At 38.2% G+C, this 5,997-nt stretch overlaps 1 non-coding gene across 1 annotated transcript; it reads left to right on the top strand.

Annotated features, from left to right (window-relative positions):
* On the top strand, positions 1–156 carry LOC126383238 (U1 spliceosomal RNA). Its single transcript, XR_007569121.1, has one exon. It is a non-coding gene; the product is annotated as a U1 spliceosomal RNA (small nuclear RNA).
* Positions 157–5,997: the final 5,841 nt, after the last annotated feature.

The following is a 5,997-nucleotide window of genomic DNA, read 5'->3' as shown; positions in this document are numbered from 1 at the left end:
CTGGCAGGGGAGATACCATGATCAAGAAGGTGGTTCACCCAGGGTGAGGCTTAGTCATTGCACTCCGATTGAGCTGACCTCTGCGAATTCCCCAAATGTGGGAATCTCGACTGCATAATTTCTGGTAGTGGGGGACTGCGTTCGCGCTCTCCCCTGGTCATATGTTAAAGAAAAAAAAAATTGAAATAGTATGAAAGTTTTGGTTGGAGAAGTGGTCGAAGTTGTATTGAGGTTTAGTATTATAGCTGTCTATTCAGACACAATAAATCAACAATATGGAATACATCTTAATATATTTTCATGGATATGGTTCCATAGGTGCAAATACAATAATGAAAATAATAATAATACAGTGTAACATGCACAGTATTATGTTGTACCATTATTATGATTACATACTATAGTTTATACTATACAAAATAATATTATGTTATGTTATTCTGTCTTACATTATATACTCAAGGCTGCGATAAAATGGTCGCAATTTGTGACCATCGTTGGAGTCAGTGCGAGTATTTTTTTTTTTTTTTTTTTACAACTACTCGCTCGTCCGCGACCTGCAAATTTGCGGGCGACTTCTTTTTCATGCTGTAAAACGAGGGAGCGAGTCCGCCAGTGTGGGCTAATGTGTGTGAGACGGGGACAGAGTCAGAAAGTGAGTGATGTTGAGTGCGAGGATTACGTCACCTTCACTTATCAGTAGGCTCGTTCTAGATGAAGTGCGCAGTGGCGCCGAGGCGATGAAAAGCTGCGGTCAAGTCGGAGACTGAATCCAAATGTCCACCCTGTGGATTTGCGGACTGAACCCTCGCAAACTTCAGCAGTACGTAGTGTGACGTATTTACTGACATAACGTAAAGNCAGTAGGCTCGTTCTAGATGAAGTGCGCAGTGGCGCCGAGGCGATGAAAAGCTGCGGTCAAGTCGGAGACTGAATCCAAATGTCCACCCTGTGGATTTGCGGACTGAACCCTCGCAAACTTCAGCAGTACGTAGTGTGACGTATTTACTGACATAACGTAAAGAGGGCAGAGACTGCAAGCGTTTACCCGTTGCCATGGAAACGTTGGATTTTCGCTGCTGTCATATTAATATAATATATAAACTAAAGCCTACAAGAGCAATTACAGACAGTTATGAGGTAAAGTGTCAAAGGTGTGGTTAATAGCAGGGAGATGGCAAGTCTAGTATAACTGTAAACAGTGTACACCAGAATATTATCTAATGTGATTACATAAAGATACTTCAGGGCTCCAGACTAACTTCTTTTAGTAGGAGCACTGTAGCCCCCAACTGAAACATTTTAGGAGCAGAAGCAGAAAATTTAGGGGCACACCTTAAAACCTCCTGCAACACAATTCACATTTTTGGCCATTTTAACTGTATCATAAACTATATGTAGTCTACTGTATATTAACATTGGACTGTTCTAATTATTGTATTTAGCATTACACAGACTTGTGGCCAGTGGGATGTCAGGATTCTTAAAGTAACATCTGTACAGATGTGAAGCCCTGACTATATCCACTGATCTTTAATGAAAGCTGTTGTCTTGTATTTTTCTTCCCTCTGAAAACATTAACCTTATAGTCAGACACAATTTATTTAGCCTATGTAGTTGAGGAGACAGGTCTGCTCTGCAGCAGCAAACTGATATAACTGTTATAAATAGTTATAGATAGTTAGTTCTATAAAAATGTTGCTTGAAATGTATGGGCCAGAAATAATATTCAACCACATCATGATACAGAAATATGTATAAGTTTAGGCTGTAGAGGGACTGAAAATACATTTTATTATTGCAGCCTATCAGGCTGTGCAGTCTAACAGGCTGAAAAATGTCCGAAAAATGAACAAAGGAAGGTCCTAACCCTTTTTTTGTGACTGAACAAAAATGTATTAATATTAATACATTTCTGTTCAGTCACAAAAAAAGGCCATACGTGGGATTTATATCTTGTCATCTGCAGGAACAGATGAGTAGGCACTATTCATCAAATTATATGACATATACAGTTAGTTTCTGTTTTTTACTCTTATTGTTATTCTAGTTATCTAGTCTAAACACCTCTAGTGTTTTTATACTTTCCTATTTATGCTTTCTGCTTTCTGTCTTTGTGCTGCAGCAACACCTGAAATTCCCTTCAGGGGGCCAATACTTATCTAAATCAAGTGGTGGAAATATTATTCAGATCTTGGATTTATTAAAAGTAACATACCCATATGTAGTCAGAATGGCTGCTGTCTGTGTTGTTTCATCTAATATTGTAGTATGTGGTTGTCCTAAGTACTTTTACATTAATATGTGAACAGCATTTTCACATTACAGCTGGTTGACATGGGGCTAATTTAAACTACTTTAGACTGTTGAGCAGTTTAACCTTAAGTATATAATGTACCATATTTTATTTGGTGGTAATTTTGAATGTCAAATCCTAGTCTGCACAGTAACTAACTGCTCTTGTAACTAGCTGTCCGGTAAATGTAGTGGAGTGAAAGTACATTTCCCTCTCTTAAATGTTGTAAAGTAGAAGTATAAGGTAACATAAAATTGAAATATGCGTACCTCAGATTGAACTTAGGGTTCATGACCTTTTCATGAGCAATGTATGCTTTACTCCATCATTTTTTCAAACATGTTCTTTTCTTTATCTTTGCCACTGCAGTGTGCAGTATTTGTGGGTTCTTTGTATTTACTTGTAAAGACTGCAGTTAGGTCTTGTGTCCACCAGAGACCGTTGCTGCTCCATTGGTTTTTGATAACAGAGACACTGCATCATAAGAAGCACATTATGATCAGCCTTTTAAGTGTTCAAATAAATAAAGACTGCATACAGCTGTATGTATTGCAACTTTGTTCTTCTAGCTGCTAGTTAACCACACAGACAAGCACATTGAAGATGATGTGCTGTGTTCACTATCCTTTTCATCTGTGGAAAAAAGAAGAAGAAAAGTCTGGAGCTGCTCTATAGACAATGAATAGGAGACTGATTTTGTGGATCCACAGGATGGTTATTGTATTTTTTTTACCCAAATGAGATTTACTCTATTGTGGTGTTCTCAGTTCTGAAACAGAAAATGTACACATATATTCAGAACATTCCCTGTGGGTGCACTCTGTGTCGCTGGAACATTTTTCACCTTTAATTGTCTGTGGAACAACTCCAGGTTTTATACCCTGTGACATCACAAATTTGAGTTTAAGCACTGTAGGTTTTAGTTTTGGGAGAGAGCTGTTTATTGGACTGTCTTAGACCATAGGAGTAACTTGTACAAATTTTGAAAAAGGTCATTAGTTCCCTTTTAAGAATTGCGGTGACATGGTCTGAACTTCTGGACCCCATAAAGCCGTAGTTAAGGAATCAAAATAGGAGGGTGGGGCAGGGGATTTAGGGGTCCCCCTCCAGAGTAAAATAAAAGTTTTGAAAACTTTTTTCCTATGATATTATATAATTTACTTTAAGCAAGTACAGCTACAGCATTCATGAGGAAAAAAAGGCTGCAATGTTGCAAGGTGGACATGCAGCACTCTCCCTCATAGATGTCAGTAAGATGCACATCCTGTGGTGTCCTGGCCTTAAAAGTGAGTGTGAAATGCAGTTACCTAAACATTATTGTCAAACTCAAATTCATTAGCAATTAAAGTGAAGATCTTGACCTGCTTTTATACATCATGATGTAGGTTTTATTAAATGTGGTAATACTATACATATACTATATGTAATTCTTTAAATTTGATGTTTGATTTGTGTTTAATCAATTAGAGGAAAATATCCTAGACCATGCAATCCTTAAGCCATTCTACTAATCAAAGTTCTCTTCAGTTTGCAGAGAGAATTTTACAGGGGGAGTCAATCGATCTTGACACTTCAAAGAAGGCAGTACACAAGTTGAGGCTGGACATAGCCACTTCCCCCCCTCAGAGAATCTGGTGTGTATCCTTTTTGCTCTACATTGTCAATCACTTCATGTTGTTAGTTTTATGCATGTTATCTCATAAATATGCAACTATAAGCCAGTGAATTAACACTGTGCAATGCAACTTTTAATACAGAAGTAAATACTTACATAAACAAACTTGTTAATATATATTCTCTATTTCAATTACAAACAATACAGATAACATCTATGATTAAGGTTTGTAATTAATCTCTGCTAGATCACATTTAACAATGGAAGTGCCATTCATTTTTTTGTGATAAAGTTATAATTTATGTAAAAAGTCCACTATAATAAAGACTAGGGTGACATAAATCATGCTTATGTAGGAAAAATTTAAATGAAACAGTGTTTTCATTGATGTTTATTATTTTGAACTGATATTCTCAGTTGATTTTCACCTTTATCTTATTCTAATCAAAGCTGTAAAGCAATTACAGGTGATGAACAACAATAGACATAGATTTTAGTCATTTCATTTTCTTTATTGGCTCTATCAACATGAAACAATCCAATATGGAACTCACCATTAACATGGTGTAGATTTATTTATCTGTTTTGTCCCTCCCCCGATGTGCAGATGTGAGGGGTACAGTGCAAGGAAATTTTGACATTTTTTAGAATAACATTGTGCAGGTTCCCACTCTGCAGAGGGAAAAGAAAGTGGGAGCAGACAGCTACTTGGTGCTCTGGACTTTAAACAGAATGTGACGTGGAATGAGAATGCTATTGATTTGTGTAGGTTGTCATTCGTAGTAAATTGTATCTCGAAAAACATGAGCATTTTTTTGACATTAACTCACTTTATAAATGAATAAAGGGTCTTGTTGGTATTATCTGTACGTTTGGTTGTTGTTTAAGGCGATGGTCTTCAAAGGCGCGTTCCCGCGACCAGGGGTGCATTTCACGGCAGGCGTGCTTAATACGGCATTACCCCGTCCCGAGAGTACGTCGCAAAGCAACAGAGTGAAGAAAACTTTCAGTGAGTTAATTTTGACTGTTTTTTCTTGAGAAGTACATCGTGTTATCCATTCAGGTAACAATTTCTGACAGGGGCAAAATGTCGGCTATTTGGGAGTGTTTTCCCCTCACCGCAGCGCTGTTCTGCTTTACGAGGTAAATAATAGCTAGCTCTTAGCTCATGCCCAGCATGCTAACCTCAATTTACTTTAGTTTTTTGTCGTTTTCAGCCTTTGCATGGTTTAAACTAAGCACCGTTAACACTTGCTTTTGTCCAGGTGGCAGTGGAAGGCATGTTAGCCTGTCCAGACTGACCTCTAGCCGCCACAGCAGCGAGTTGCTTCACCTCCATGTCCGTCTCCCGCGAAGGTAACATAACGGTACAGAGAAAAGTCGGTAAGTCTAACGTTATGTTTGTCACCGTTACCTTACATCAGTCTGTGTAGCATGTTAAATTAACGGGTCAATGCATTGATATTGAGCGGTTTCATTAAAGTTGTTGTGTAAGAATTTAACTGTTAAGCATCAACTTCAGTTTGGTTGAGCATCGTGTGATGGTGTGGCACTGTCTCTATGTGGTGTGGAGACACCGCTGACCTGGTCAGCCATTTTGACACCGCTGGTATGTATCTCAAGGTTAGTCATTACTCCGCGTTCACTTTGCTTAAAACGTTCAGTCAGTACAATGGCATTTTATACATACCACCCAAGGGAGCTGACCGTGACATTATGTAACCATTTGATCTGCTGCCATCTTCTCCAGACATCGCTGAGTGGATATTTCAGTTGTTTCGGATGAGTACCAGAGCTTGGGCTCAACTCTGAACTGTCGGTAATGATTGCATTTGAAGTGTGCAGTTAGCTCTCTTCTCCACCAGAGACCGCTATAGGATCTCTATTTGTCATTGTGAAGTGAGTGTCAAATTGTAAAAATATAATTTCCTACCGAGCACAATTTCGTTACTCGCCATTACGTTAAATTGAAAGAATATACATTTATCATCATCATTAAATATATCATAACCTGTTATTAAAGGGTAGTTTGATTTCTCAGTTGTTTCTTCTTTTCGACCTCCTATTGGACTGAAGTGTACCACGT

This window comes from Epinephelus moara, chromosome 2, assembly GCF_006386435.1.
Source record: "Epinephelus moara isolate mb chromosome 2, YSFRI_EMoa_1.0, whole genome shotgun sequence".
Taxonomy (NCBI): domain Eukaryota; kingdom Metazoa; phylum Chordata; class Actinopteri; order Perciformes; family Serranidae; genus Epinephelus; species Epinephelus moara.
Note: the sequence above shows the minus strand (reverse complement) of the source record. Positions and strands in the feature narration are given on the sequence as shown.